The sequence below is a fragment of the Mustela putorius genome, unplaced genomic scaffold, assembly GCF_011764305.1.
Source record: "Mustela putorius furo isolate JIRA1106 unplaced genomic scaffold, ASM1176430v1.1 tig00003972_pilon_pilon_pilon, whole genome shotgun sequence".
NCBI classification, from domain to species: domain Eukaryota; kingdom Metazoa; phylum Chordata; class Mammalia; order Carnivora; family Mustelidae; genus Mustela; species Mustela putorius.
The window spans coordinates 23,214,115-23,230,490 of record NW_025422115.1 but is presented as its reverse complement, the minus strand read 5'-3'; positions in this window follow the sequence as shown (position 1 = coordinate 23,230,490).

The window sequence follows — 16,376 nt, the reverse complement described above, 5'->3', positions numbered from 1 at the left end:
CTTCAGGACCCAGTGTAAGCACTGTGTCTTCTCTGAAGCCTTTCCTTCAGCCTCCCTTGCTTCTCCTCCCCATGCATTTGGTTTCTGCTTGTCAAGCCCCCTGCACTGTGTGCATATTCTGTTGGGCATGCACCACAGGACTCTTGGTGGGAAAGAGAGAGTAAGACACAGACGTGACAACACACTCACAAATCAAAGGTGTTAAATGGGCAACCCACAGAATTGGAGAGAATGTCTGCAAATTGTGCCTTTATCTGAAAAGCTAGAGAACTCCTCAAAACCAACAACAGAAGAACAAACAACCCAGTTCAAAAATGGGCAAAGGACTTGATCAGACATTTCTCCAAAGAAGATGAGCAAATGGCCCCATAGCCCATGAAAAGATGCTCAACACTGGTCATCCCTGGGAAATGTAAACCCAAGCCACAATGGGATACCACCTCGAAACCACTGTTTTTTAAACATACGGGAAAAAAAAACCACACAAAAAAATGAGAACCTTCGTGCACTGTTGGTGGGACTGTGTGATGTTTCAGGTACACACAGTAGAAAGGACAAAATGAGGCAGCTGCAGGAAACGGTATGGAGGGTCCTCAAAAAACTTAAAAATAAAATTACCCGGTGGTCCAAAAGCAATCCCACTTCTGGATTTGCAGAGAAAAGAAGTGACATCAGGGCCTCGAAGGTACCTGCCCACCTGTGTTCACAGCAGCGTGATTCACAAAAACTAAAATGTGGAAGCAACCCAAGTGTCCATCCACAGATGAGTGGAGAAGCAAAATGTGGTCTGTCCCTACAGTGGAACATTCCCCGTCTTAAAAAGGAAGGAAACTTTGAACTTGCGTGCCCATGGATGAACCTTGAGGCCATGGTACCAATACCACAGCCCAGGCAAAGACACCGGCTCTGAAAATATGGGATGATCCCATTTTTTAAAAAAAATTTTAAAGATTTATGTATTTATTTCAGAGAGGGGAGGGGCGGGGGGTAGAGAGAGAGACTCAAGCAGACTCCTGGCTGATCGTGAAGAACGATGCAGGGCTGGATCTCATGACCTTGAAATCATGACCTGAGATGAAACCAGGACTGAGCCACCCAGGACTCCCTGATTCCTTTCTAAATGAGGTCCCTGGAAGAGTCAGACTCATGGAGGCAGAAGCGGAAGGGAGGTCGCCAGGGGCTGGCAGAAGAGGAAGAGAGAGTTAGTGTTCCATGGGGGCAGTTGGAGTTTGGGAAGAGGAGACGTTCTGAAGGTTCTGTAAACAGAACAACATTATGAATGTATTTAATTCACAGAATTGCACATTTAATTCTGGTTAATTTTGGTTTTGCAACTATACTGAATTAGTTGATTAGATCTAACCATGTTGGGGGGAGTCTTAGGGTTTTCTACATATAAAATCATGTCATCTACAAATAGAGATAATTTTATTTCTTCCTTTCCAATTCTGATGCTTTTTTTCCTCTTGCTTCATTGCTCTGACGAAGGGTTCCAGCCCCATGTTAAGTAGGAGCCATGAGAATGGACGGCTAGACTTACTCCCAGTCTCAGAGAAGAGCTTTTGAGCTCTCAGCACTGAGTGTGATGAGAACAGCCTCATGATCCTGCAAATACTGGAACATATACCCCCATATATCTGCGGGAAATGAAATCACCATGTCAAGGAGATATGCATGCCCCCCTGTTCTCAGCTGCCTTCCCCACAAGAGTCAAAACATGGAAGAGACCTAAATATCCATCAACCAATGAGTGGATAAAGAAGATGTGGGCACAAAAGCAAGGGAATCAAGGGCAAAAATCTATTGGGACTACATCAAGATCAAAAGCTTTTGCACAGCAAAGGAAACAGTCAACAAAACCAAAAGACAACTGACAGAATGGGAGAAGATATTTGCAAATGACATATCAGATAAAGGGCTAGTATCCAAAATCTATAAAGAACTTATCAAACTCAACACCCAAAGAACAAATAATCCAATCAAGAAATGGTCAGAAGCCATGAAGCCATTTCTGCAAAGAAGACATCCAGATGGCCAACAGATACATGAAAAGTGCTCCACATCACTCGGCATCAGGGAAATACAAATCAAAACCACAATGAGATACCACCTCACATCAGTCAGAATGGCTAAAATTAACAAATCAGGAAATGACAGATGCTGGTGAGGACGTGGAGAAAGGGGAACCCTCCTACACTGTTGGTAGGAACGCAAGCTGGTGCAACCACTCTGGAAAACAGCATGGAGGATCCTCAAAAAGTTGAAAATAGAGCTACCCTATGACCCAGCAATCGTACTACTGGGTATTTACCCTAAAGATACAAACGTAGTGATCCAAAGGAGCGCGTGCACCCAAATGTTTATAGCAGCAATGTCCACAATAGCCAAACTATGGAAAGAACCTAGATGTCCATCAACAGATGAGTGGATAAAGAATATGTGGTCTATATATATAATGGAATACTATGCAGCCACTAAAAGAAATGAAATCTTGCCATTTGTGACAACGTGGTTGGAGGGTATTATGCTGATTGAAATAAGTCAATCGGAGAAAGACAACGATCATATGATCTCCCTGATATGAGGAAGTGGTGATGCAACGTGGGGGGTTTGGGGGGTAGGAGAAGAAGAAATGAAACAAGATGGAATCAGGAGGGAGACAAACCATAAGAGACTCTTAATCTCACAAAATAAACTGAGGGTGGCTGGGGGGAGTGGGGGAGGGAGAGGGTGGTCGGGTTATGGACACTGGGGAGGGTATGTGCTATGGTGAGTGCTGTGAAGTGTGTAAACCTGGCGATTCACAGACCTCTACCCCTGGGGCTAATAATACATTATATGTTAATAAATTAAAAAAAAAAAAGATGTTGGCGCTATGTAGGGGAATGTTCTGCAGCCACGAAGCAGAAGGAAATCCTGCCATTTGCGACAATGTGGACGTACCTTGAGAGCATCGTGCTAAGTGAGATACGCCAGACAGCAAAAGACGGACACCATGGGATCTCACTTCTGTGAGGAGCCTAAAAAACACAAACAAAAGCCAAACCCATAGAAATGGAGATCAGATCTGTGGGGACCAGCGGCGGGAGTGGGGAGTGGGGCAAAGGAATTGGAGGAAGGTGGCCCCAAGGTTTGAAGATCCAGCCCTAAGATAAGTCAGTCCTGGACGTGGGACACAACGTGAGAACTATGGCTACCTGCCGTGTGGCACATCCAAAGGTTGCAAGGAGAGAAGGTCCTGGCAATCGTCATCACAAGGAAAAAACATTTTCTTTCCTTCTTTCCTTCCTTCCCTCCCCTTCTTTCTTCCTTCTTTCTCTCTCTCTTTCTTTCATTCTTTCTTTGTATCTCTAGGAAATGATGGATGTTAATGAACTTTGTGTGATCATTTCACAATATATACACAGTATACACTTATACAGTGCTGTGTTGTATTTCAATAAAACTGGAAGAAAAAATGCAAAGGAATCTAGTGACAGTTGCTCTTTTAAGACAAACTTGGAATAAAGAATGTTCTAAAAAAATAGAAATAAACAAAATGATTACTTTTATATGACGTGGATTTTTTTTAGTTTTTTTTTTTAAGATTTTATTTACATCATTAGTTTTTGAAGTAATTTTTTTTTTTAGGCTACATTTTTTTTTTTTTTACTTTCAGCGTAACAGTATTCATTGTTTTTGCACCACACCCAGTGCTCCATGCAATCCGTGCCCTCCCCAATACCCACCACCTGGTACCCCGACCTCCCACCCCCCCGCCCCTTCAAACCCCTCAGATTGTTTTTCAGAGTCCACAGTCTCTCATGGTTCACCTCCCCTTCTGTGGATTTTTAACTTGATTTTTTTTTTTAAGAGAAAAGCAGCATTCCCTCAAAAAGTATCAGTGTCTTCGTGTGGCTCGGCGGAGGAAGAGGATGGACTCTGGAGAAGGTACACACAGCCACTGTGTGTGTGTTTGTGTGTTTCTCTCTTAGCCACCGGGAGTCTGTTTTATTTCCTGAAAGCAAAAGACAGAGATTCCTGGCGTCCAAACCCAAGTCAGAAGAAAATCAGTGTGTGCCCTGCAGTGGTCTGGGGCTGAAATGATTAGTTCTTTTAAGTGTCCTGTTTTATCCTAAAAATCCGTTCCCTGCACACACATAAAATCTCCGTCCAAATGGCCCAGGGGAGCCAAGGCTGAGGGAGCAGGTACTCTGCCCCGTGGCTGTCCTGGACCCGCACCGGAGGCACTGTGACCGACCTAGAGATGGCTTTCCCAAGAGCGGCCCCCTCCTCCCCCTCGGTCCTGTCCTGGCCCGTTTCACGCCCCTGCTCTCCACCCGTTCCTCCCTTCCTCTTTCCTTCCTTCCTTTCTTCGGGACGCTGGGTGTGGAGACCAACGCAAAGTTTGAATTCGTGACCCTGAGATCGAGACCTGAGCGGATATGAAGATTCTGATGTTTAGCAGACTGAGCCGCGCAGGTGCCCCTCTCTTTCCTCTGTCTTTGTGCAGTCTTGTCTCTCCAAGACCCAGCTCAGAGTCACTTCTCTTCTGGTGCGGAATTTTGTGAATGACTCTAAACTGCCCCAAACCCTTTTTGGGTCAAACGGAAATATACAGAGCAGTGGCTGTAGTTCTGGGGCACCTACTGTGGCTGTGTGCTGGGGACCCCTCACATCCTGCTTCTCAGCATCTTACAGAGGGGGACACGGGTTCAAGGTCGTTGGAGTGACCACAGAGAGGACGTTTCAAGGCTAGACTGCCTCCAGCCGTCAGATTCTCACCGGTCATCTCTTTTGTCCACATGCTGATTGAGGTCAAGAGTCTAAGCCTGCCACTGTCCCCTTGGGAAGTTTTGGGGGTGAGCACTAGGGGTCAGCATTGCAAAGCTGCGGCGCTGGAGAGAAAGAAACTCAGAAACCAAGTTGTTTCCAGGAATGTCAGGCTCGAGGGATGGGCGGCGCGCCCTCTAGTGGCCACTCGGATGGATGCAGCAGAGCTGGTCCAAGGTTCCCCAACCCCGGGGCCTGGATGGAGTTACCTGATGTTGGCCGGGTGGGGTGGGAATGGCCCACAAGGGCATCATGCAGGCAGCCGAGCTATGTTTTCTAAAATGCACCCAACCTGCCATTCTAGCCAACAATCAGCATTGCCGCCTTCCATTCTCCGCTGTGTTTTAGGAATGAGGGAAAAGCTCCTCAAAACCTTTGCAAAGCATTGCAGGGATATCGATCAATGGTGAAAAACAAATGCTCATAGTGCACAATGGTGCGCCACCTTGGAAAACAGTCCAGCAATTCCTCAGAAAGCTAAGCGTGGAGCTGCTGTGTGACCCAGCGCTCCCTAGCACTCACACCCTGGGCGCCGACCCAGGGGAGTTGGAAACACGTCTCACCGGAAAGCTTCGATTGGTCCCTCAGGGCAGCATGACAACTTGCAATAGCCAAAAAGTGGAAACAACTCAGATACACGTGGGCTGGTGATGGATAACTGAACTGAAATGCATCCACACAACGGGACCTTACTTGACAGCGAGGGGGAAGACGTGGGGACCCGTGATCACCGGACGAGCCTTGAGACCACAGTGCTCCGTGAAAGACACCAGACACAGAGCGACAGCAGGTGTGGGGTTCTCTTTAGGAAGAAATCCAGAGATCCAGGAGGCAAATTAGTGTTTGCCATGGGCTGGGGAGTGGGGAATGGGGAGCGGCCACTGATGGGTGCGAGGTTTCTTTATAGGGTGATAAGAAAGATCTGGAATTGGATGGCAGTGATGGCTGCGCAACCTTGTGAATACACTAACAACGGCTGATTTGTACACTTCCAAATCGTGACTTTAGGATATGTAAGCGACATCTCAATTAAAAATACCGTTCTCCACTCAGCCACCTGGTGAAGGGCGCACCACATGCCAGAGAGTTTAGAAGTAATCAGGTAATCCCACCCCACTCCGCACCCCTGGCAGCTGGGAAAACGAACCTATTTTATAGCAAGAACACGGAGTCAAGAAGGCTACTGTGTTGGGATTGGGACCAGGCTCCATTTCTTCCATTGGTGTGGGGAGGAGGCGGAGTGGGGGTCTTCCGGGAGCCGACTTTGAGAACAGCCAGAGCTGAAACAGCAGGAGGGAACTCGCTGGCATTCATCCACCCATGCATGCATCCGTCCGTCCATCTGTCCCCCTGCCCATTCATCCTTCTGTGTTCGTTCAACTTTTCTCTGACTCTCTGCCTTTTCCTTCCTGGCTACCTCCGGGTCTCCATCAGCTGTGGTCTCCTGGCTTGCCTCACTCTCTCGCCCTGTCTCAGTTCCAGCCTTTCCCCTGCCCCTCCCCCACCGCTCTCTCCAGTCTGCACGTCTCGTGCCCTGCAGCTGACGTGGTCTGCGGACTCCTTCTCCATGACCCCCCCGGTGCCCCCACAGTGGAAGGAGTCTCCCCCTGTCCCTCTCCTCTCCTCTGATTCCTCCTTCCTTACTTGTCACAGGAAGGTACCCCAGGCTGGGATTTAGGGGGAGCAGCAAACTGGGGGCACTCCTTCCAGTCTTCTCTCTAAACTAGGGATTCAGGAATGTCCACCCCAGGTCCCTGCACACACACACATCTGAGAGCCCCCAGCCCTCCCTAGAACCCGTTTCTCCTTTTCCCCTGAATGTCCCTTTTTTAGAAAGCCCTCCGCCACCTGTGTGAGCTTCTGTGTCCCTGTGTCCTCCTGGGAACTGAGCCCACTCTGTCTCTGCGGCTCAGCTGAGCATACTGTCCTCCCATTCCTAGCATCTAGAAGGCCCCTGTCTCCCCCCAACCCCAGGCTGAGCTGAGGGAGGCAGACCCAGAGCAGGAGCAAGGGAAACTGCAGGGAAGCCACCTGTTGCTGTGTCTCCCTAAGGCTGAATAAGGAGGGATAGCAGCTACTTATCCTATAAACTGGACCCTCACAAGAATGAAAGCACATGATATCTCAAGACAATAAGGCAGCAGGTGTCACTGGGACTGTCCCAGGCAATCAATGACACAGGGCCACCCTGTGTATAAGGGACACCCTCAGAACGGTCCCTCTGTGGGCAGAAAAAGAAAAGGACTTGCCACCACCTCTTATGTCCCCTTGGTCAAAGATTTGTGCAAGGAGCCCTGACTCCCTGAGACTCCCCTGCATCTGGGCTCAGAGCAGGGTCCCATAGCAATTTCCAGTGTCTGCAGGGTGGGGGGACCTGGGTAGCAGCAAGGCCCCTCCAGCTGCTGGGGCTCCGCGACATGCAGGTGCGCTCCAGGCAGGATCTCTGCCATACAGAGAGGAGAGGGTGCCCCAGAACCAGCCCCCCATGACCAAAAACATGCACAGTTTAGAGCATATGCTGTGTCCCCCCTGGCCAGCCCTGCAGGCCTCTGTGGTGGTCTGTCATAAGAGAGCACAGTAGAAGAGTAAGTCCTGGGTGAGGGAGACAATTGTCCCTCCTAGGCCAATAATGGTGACAAAGCTGTACTCACACTCATTATTGATGCTGCTGACATTAGAATTGGGAACTTTGGTCCTTCTCAACAACAATTTTCTTTGGAGCCCCAGGGTGGCTAAGTGGGTTGGTCGTCTGAACTCTAGGTGTCGGCGCAAGTCATGATCTCAGGGTCATGAGACTGAGCCCCAAGTTGGGTTCCACTCTTAGTGGGGAGTCTGCTTGGGATTCTCTCGCCCCCTCTGCTCCTCCCTCTACCCTTGTGTGCTCTCTGTCTCTCTCTCAGTAAATAAATAAATTTTTTTAGAAAACAAAAACAATTTGTTCCTTTTGATGAAGTACGTGAGTTGTGGCACCAATTGGGTGTCCCTTTAGTGGCTGCAGGAAGCTGGCCACAGAGTCCCACAATCTCTGGCAGAAATCCTCAACTCAGGAAGGAAAGGGGGCCATCCTTGAAGGAGAAGGGTCTGCAGCTGAAGCAACAGGAAGTGAGGACTTGTTTCAGCTCATAAAAGCTCATCAGTTTTGTACTCTGCCCTTTTGGGGTTAATATAAAACAACCAGGCATGCTGGGACTCTCCCTTGCTGAACATGTGTCCCAAGGATGGGTCATGTAGCATGGCCAGTGTGACCATGTGGGGTCCCCTGCCTCTCCTCTCCTCTCTGCTGCTAGAGCTGGCAGGTGTCTACACAATGGTCTTTGGGACAGGGGCAGTTGTCAGCTCTGTGACCATGCCTCCCGATGAACATGGGACTGCCCTTTCTATGCTTGTTGTCTTGGTATAATTATCAATAGCACTCCCTTTCACTCCCAAAAGTATCCCCATTTGGGTAATAGAAGTCTGCCTGGTGTGATGTTAATTTTATATGTCACCTTGACTGGGCCATGGGATGCTCAGATGGCTGGGAGGATATTATTTCTGAGTGATCACGACGGTATCTTGGGAAGAGAGGAGCATTTGACTCCGAAGACTCAGTAAAGAAGATCACCAGTGTGGGTGGGCATTGAACCATCTGTGGATGGCCTGGATAGAACAAAAGGTGGAAGGAGATGAGCTCCTTCTCTTATGCTTGAGCTGAGACATCCGTGTTCTCCTGCCCTTGAACATTGGTGACCTTGGTTCTTAGGGTTTTGGACACTAAAAGACACTAGAGAATCCCTTACTTTATAAATAAAAGAACTAAAATCTAGTGAGACCAAAATTAAAAATGCTATTACCAAGATGCAATTCCAAGTGGAGGCTACAAAAACAAGGATGAATGAAGCAGAGGACAGAATGAGGATATAGAAGATAAAATGGTGGAAAATAAGGAAGCTGAAAGGAAGAGGGAAAGAAAACTATTAGATCATGAAGGGAGACTTAGAGAACTCAGTGATTCCATAAAGCAAAATAATACAATATCTGTATAAATAGGAATTCCAGAAGATGAAGAAGGGGAGTGAAGGGCAGAAGGTTTATTTGAACAAATTATAGCTGAGAACTTCCCTAATCTGGGGAAGGAAACAGGCATTCAAGTATAGGAGGTACAGAGAAGCCCCCTAAAAATCGATAAAATAGGTCAAAAATTCAATATAGTAGAGGCAAAATTGCAGATTTCAAAGATAAAGAGAAAATCCCGAGAGCAGCTTGAGACAGGAGGTCCTCGACCCACAACAGGTAGACATATAAGGCTGGAAACAGACCAATCCACAGAGATCCGGCCAGAAAGGACTGGCATGATTGCTCAGGCTACTAAATGAGAAAAAAATGCAGCCGAGGATACTTTATCCAGCAAGGCTGTTGTTCTGAATGCAAAGAGAGATCAAGAGTTTCCAAGACAAACAGAAACTAAAAGAATTTATGATAACTAAAACAGCCCTGCAATAAACAGTAAAGGGGATCCTGTTAGCGAAAAGAGAGCCCCAAAACAGACACCAGAAAGGAACCTAGACAATAAAGTGACTTTGTGACAGGTACTATATTGGCACTAAATTCATATCTTTCAATAATTACTCTGAATGTAAATAGAATCAATGCTCCAATTAAAAGACATAGGGTGTCAGAATGACTTTTTTAAAAGACCCATCAATATCCTGCTTACAAGAGACTCATTTAGGACCCAAAGACACCTCCAAATTGAAAGCAAGGGGGTAGAGAACCATTTATCATGCTAATAGACATCAGAAGAAAGCTAGGGTAGCCATCCTTACATCAGACTTTAAACCATAGACTGTACTAAGGGGTGTAGAGGGACACTATATCATAATTAAAGGGTATAGCCAACAGGAAGATCTAACAATTGTAAATATTTATGCTCCTAACTTGGGAGCAGCTATTTATATAAGTCAATTAGCAAAAAAATTAGATAATAATACAATAAAAGTAAGGGACTTTAACACCCCCCTCACAGCAATGGACAGACCATCTAAGTAGAAGATCAACAAAGAAACAAGAACTTTGAATGACACACTAGACCAGATGGACTTCACACATATACACAGAGCCTCCCATCCTAAAGCAAAAGAATATATATTCTTCTCGAGTGTACATGGAACATTCTCCAGAATAGATCACATACTGCTTCACAAATCAGGTCAGAACTAGTACCAAGTGACTTAGATTATTCCCTGCATATTTTCAGACTACAGTGCTTTGAAATTTTAACTCAATCATAATAGGAAATCTGGAAGGAACTCTAATACTTGAAGGTTAATGAGCATCCTACTAACAAAGGTTGGGTCAACCAGGAAATTTTAAAAAGAATTTAAAAAATTCATGGAAACAAATGAAAATGAAAACACAACAGTTCGAAACCTTTGGGATGCAGCAAAGGTGGTCCCAGGTGGGAAGTACATAGCAACACAAGCCTTTCTCAAGAAACTAAAAACATCTCAAATACACATCCTAACCTTACTCCTAAAGGAGCTGGAAAAAGAACAGCATATAAATCCTAAACCAAGCAGGAGAGGAGAAATAATAAAGATTAGAGCAGAAGTCAATGAAATAGAAACCAAAAGAACAGTAGAACAGATCGAGTATAGAAGCTGGTTCTTTGGAAGAATTAATAAGATTGATAAACCTCTAGGCAGATTTATCAAGAAGAAAAGAGAAAGGACACAAATTAACAAAATCATGAATGTGGTGCCCCCTGAACTCCATGGAGACAAAAGGTCCTATGCTAGGGACCCTTTCAAATGCTGCCCTGGGTATCTCTTCCTCTGGCTGGTCATTTGTATCCTTTATCATATCCTTCCTAATAAATCAATAATACTGAAAAAGAATTAAATGAAATCATGAATTAAAGAGGAGGGATCATGACCAACATCAAGGAAATATGAACAATTTTAAGAACATCTTATAAGAAACTATATGCCAACAAGTTAGGTAATCTGGAAGAAACAGATGGATTCCTACAAACATATAAACTACCAAAACTGAAACTGAACCAGGAAGAAATGGAAACCTGAACAGACCCATAACCAGCAAAGAAATTGTATCAGTCATCAAAAATCTCTCAAAAAACAAGAGTCCAGGGCCAGATGGCTTCCCAGATAAATTCTATCAAACATTTAAAGAAGAATTAATGCCTGTTCTTCTGATACTGTGCCAAAAAATAGAAATGAAAGGAAAACATCCAAACTCATTCTATGAAACCAGCATGACCTTGATCCCTAAACCAAAGACCCCTTTAGGAAGGAGAATTATAGACCAATATCCCCGATGAATATGGATGTCAAAATTCTCACCAAGATACCAGCCAATAGGATCCAACAGTACATTAGGCAGATTACTCACCCTGACCATGTAGGACTTATTTCTGGGGTGTAAGTGTGGTTCAACATTTGCAAATCAATCGACATGATACACTACATTAATAAAAGGAAGGACAAGAACCACATGATCCTCTAAATAGATCCAGGAAAAGCATTTGACAAAATACAGCATCCTTTCTTGACAAAAATTCTCTTCAGTGTCGGGATAGAGGGAACCATACCTCAATATCATAAAAACCACATACAACAGACCCACAGTGAATGCTCATGGGGAGAAACTGAGAGCTTTCCACTAAGGTCAAGAACATGACAGTGATGTCCACTTTCACCACTGCTGTTCAACATAGTACCAGAAGTCCTAGCCACAGCAGTCAGACAACAAAAAGAAATAAAATGTATTCAAATGAGCAAAGAAGAAGTGAAATTTTCACTCTTCACGGATGACATGATACCCAAAGGACTTCACCCCAAAAGTGCTTTAGAACTGATATAGGAATTCAGAGTCACAGGATATAAAGTCAATGGCAGAAATCAGTGGCATTTCCATACACTAACAATGAGACAGAGAAAAAAGAAATTAAGGAAGCGACCCCATATACAATTGCACCAAAACCCATAAGATACCTAGGAATAAACCTAGCCAAAGAGGTAGGTAAAGGACCTGTACTCTGCAATCTATAGGACACTTATGAAAGAAGTTGAAAAAGACACAAAGAAATGGAAAAACATTCCACACTCATAGATTGGAATAACAAATATTGTTAAAGAATCTATGCTGCAATCTATGTAGAGCAATCTACATGTTCGGCACAATCCCTATCAAAATACCATCAGCATTTTTCATAAAGCTGGAACAAACAATCTTAAAATTTGTATGGAACCAGAAAAGACCCTTAATAGACAAAGTAATGTCAAAAACAGAAAACCAAAGCTGCAGCCATCACAATTCTGGACTTCAAGCTCTATTACAAGGCTGTGATCATCAAGAAAGCATGGTACTGGCACAAAAACAGATGTGTAGATCAATGGAACAGAATAAAGACCCCAGAAATGGACCTTCAACTGTATGGCCAACTAGTCTTTGACAAAGCAGGAACGCATATCCAGTGGGAAAAGGACAGTTTCTTCCACAAATGGTGCTGGGAAAATTGGACAGCCCCATGCAGAAGAATGAAGCTAGACCATTTTCTTATACCATACAGAAAAATAAACTCAAAATGGATGAAAGACCTAATGTAAGACAGGAATCCATCAAAACCCCAGAGAACCCAGGCAGCAACCGCTTCAACCTCGGGCACAACAACTTCTTGCTAGATACGTCGCCAAATGCAAGGGAAACAAAGGCAAAAATGAATGATTGGGACTTCCTCAAGGTAAAAAGCTTCTGCATGGCAAAGGAGACAGTCAACCAAACCAAAAGACAATTGACAGAATGGGAGAAGGTATTTGCAAATGTCTTATTAGATAAAGGGCTAGTATCAAAAATAGATAAAGAACTTACCAAACTCAACACCCGAAAACCAAAAAGTCCAGGCAAGAAATGGGCAGAAGATATAAACAGACATTTCTCCAAAGAGGACATACAAATGGCCAACAGATACATGAAGAGACGTTCGACATCACTCATCCTCATGGAAACACAAATAAAAACCACGGACAGATACCAACTCACACCCGTCAGAATGGCTAAAACTAACAAGTCAGGAAACAAGGAATATTCGTAAGGACACAGAGGAAGGGGAACCGTCCTACAGTGTTGGTGGGAATGCAAACTGGTGCAGCCACTCTGGAAAACAGTATGGAGGTTCCTCAAAGTGTTACAGATAGAGCTACCCTATGACCCAGCAATTGTAGTACTGGGTATTTACCCCAAAGATGCAAATGTATTGATCTGAAGGGGCACGTGCACCCCAGTGTTCATAGCACCAATGTCCACCATAGCCAATCTATGGAAAGAGCCGAGATGTCCACTGAAAGAAGGATGGATAAAGACAATGTAATATCTATCTATCCACCTACCTATCTGTAATGGAATATTACGCAGCCATCAAAAAGAATGAAATCTTGCCATTTGCAATGATACGATTGGAGCTAGAGTGTATTATGTTAAGTCAAACAAGTCAGTCAGAGAAAGATAAATACCATACAATTCCACTCATATGTGCAATTTAAGAAACAAAACAGATGAGGGGTGCCTGGGTGGATTAAAGCCTCTGCCTTCGGCTCAGGTCATGATCCCAGTGTCCTGGGATCGAGCCCAGCATCAGGCTCTCTGCTCAGCAGGGACCCTTCTACCCCTGCCCCCCCCCCACTGCCTGTCTCTCTGCCTACTTGTGATCTCTGTGTGTCAAACAAATAAAATCTAAAAAAAAGAAAAAATAAAAAGAAAAGAAACAAAACAGATGAACATAGGGAAAGGGAAGGAAAAATATGATAATAACAGAGAGGTAGACAGACCATAGGAGACTCTTAGCTCTAGGAAACAAACTGATGGTTACTGGAGGGGAGGTGGGTGGGGACGGGGTCACTGGGGGATGGGCATTCATGGGGGCGCGCGGTAGAATGAGCACTGGGTGTTGTCTGCAGCTGACGAATCACTAGATTCTACCCCAAAATGAATAATACGGTACATGTTAACTAAACTGAATTTGAATAAAGAATAAGACCCTTGGGTTGTTTTCCCTGGAGTAAAGAGCATGAAGTGACAGCGTGACATGTTTACAGACGCACAAAATGCAGACGATGGGTCCTTCGAGTCAACCCCTAGAAGCAGCAAGGAGCTCAGGGACTCCGTACGTGGTGCTTTTGAACATTCATACGAATGTACGGAAGAGCACGACGTCAGGCGGCTGCTGTAAACGCCACTGGACAAAGTGGTGGGAGAGGAGGAGGGACCCCTGCTGGAGCCCCCACCAAGCACCAGTTCCACAACCTGAGAGCTCCCGGGTGCGCCCAAAGGAGACCCCCACTTCCTGCAGCCTGGGGGCTGAAGTCGTGGCCATCCAAGTGCAATGGGCCGTGCCGCCTGGCAGGGTGTATGCTGGCCCCGTGACGGCAGAGGCTGCAAGGCACGGATCCTGCGAGTTGGGATGGGGACACCCAGGAGACCCAGAGGAAGCATATGGCTGGGCTCATTGTGGGTGTGGGGCAGCTGTGGGTGTGGGGCAGGCCTGTGCTGGCCCTTGTGTGAGAGACTGTGTGTCTCTACGGGTCTCTGGGTCTCTGTCTCTCCTTGCACGTCTGATTTTGCTTCTTGGTCCTCTGAATCTCCCTCCCACGGACGCTCTTTCTCTCTGATGATGTGTTTCATCACACAACCCCCGCCCCGTCCCCTGCCCAGGTTGGGGTACAGCAGGAAAGGCCCAGCCCTCCCTCTGCCGGGCTGTTTGGATTCGTCATCTGCAACTAGGTGGGAGTGGGGGGTCGAGGTTCAGAGCCGGGGGCTCCTGCAAGGGACGGAAGAGGGCCTCTTGTCACCTCTTGGTAGCAGGACCAAGGGCCTCTGTTCCCCCAGCCCATGGCAGTCTCCACAGGGCCCAGTCTAGCTCCGCAGCTTCCTGAGGTCACGGCAAAATGCTCACAGGAACACAAGGCTGTCCTGATCCAGACACCGACATCTGACTCCCTCCAGGGACCACACACGATTCATAACATTCAGTGTGCCATTTTTTTCACCAATTTTTTTTTTTTTTTAGGATTTTATTATTTGACAGAGCAAGAGAGGAAGAGGGAGAGCACAAGCAGGGGGAGAGGGAGAGGGAATCTCAAGCAGACTCCCCGCCCACGCGGGACTCGATCCCAGGACCCCGAGATCATGCTTAATCAATAGAACTACCAGGCTCAGGTCACGATCTCAGGGTCATGAGTTCAAGCCCTGCCTCCGGCTCGGTGCTCAGGGTGGGGTTGGCTGGGGCTTCTCTCTCTCCCTCTCCCTCTGGCCCTCCCCGCGCGCACACTTCCTCTAAACAGACAGACAGAGATAGAGGCTGACAGACCCCCATCCCCGGCGCCCCGCGCCCCGGGCTGAGCAGCACCGAGCTCCTGCTACTTTGCTCTCAGCCGTCTGAAAACTCCCGCGGACCTTCCGTCCACTCTTCACTCTACGCTTAGGGATTTTGCTGAGGTGTAATTCTTGCTGAAAGGTGAGCTCGTGACTTCCGTACACAAATATAAATAATCGTGCATCAGAGACGTGACTGTAGTCGCTCCGTGATGAGCGACCCGTGGGAGCTAAAAGCCAGCTCCAGGGAGAGTCCCAGGAACAGCCGCCGGGGGATCACCGTCGGCGAGCTCAGGGGAGATGCCTGCTGGCTTCTGGGACGGCCCGTGGCTCCGCCACCAACAGCCCCTGCGTATCTGCCGACCACGGAGAACTCACCTCCCATTGTTTTCTCCACCAGACAAAATAGCTCGAAAATAGCTCGAAGACAATGAGAGGCATAGAAACCCCGTAACCCAGACCACCCAGTGGGCGGGCCGGAGATGGAGGCTCTTCCACCAGGATCCCCGGGTGCCTGAGAAATGGGGTCCAGGGGGTTCTGGAAGGGCTGCAGGGGTGCGGCTGCTCATCTCTGGGAAGCTTCCACCATCCCCAAAAGCGACACGTGCTCAGCACCAGATGTCTGCAGGGACGCACCCTGCGGTTCTGCCCGCGGATAATCGAGAGCCAGGTGGTACCCATCCCCCCGGGGCTGGTGAGTTCAGTGACTCCTGGTGCGTGGCCAGGCTGCTATATTGGGGGCCGAGAGGGGGGCCGAGAAAGTTTGTCTGGGCCGGCAGACCCACACGTCTAAGTTCGCCTCCGCTCAGCACGACTGTCCTGCCTGCCCTGTGTTAGGGTGTCGTGGTGACCGGCACAACACAGCCTCCCCGGGAGAGGACACACCCGCTCCCCCCACGCCCCCACCTGCCCCACAAACCTCCAGGCCAGAGGAGCTGCTCCCACCTCCCTGGGGACCCCCTGCCCCTGCTGTTTCAGCTGACGCTTACCCAGGGAGGGAAGTCACATCCTGAACACGACCGACACCCTGCAAAGTCACCATCCTTGTTGAGTTCAGCGACATCATCGCGTCGGTGACGGAGGACAGCCCTGCCACCACCTGCTGCTCCATAACCAGAGAAAGCGATAACGACTTTCCAGTCTGAAGTCTGGACGGCCTGTGGCGGAGCTGATGACGGCGGGCACCGCGGGGTCCT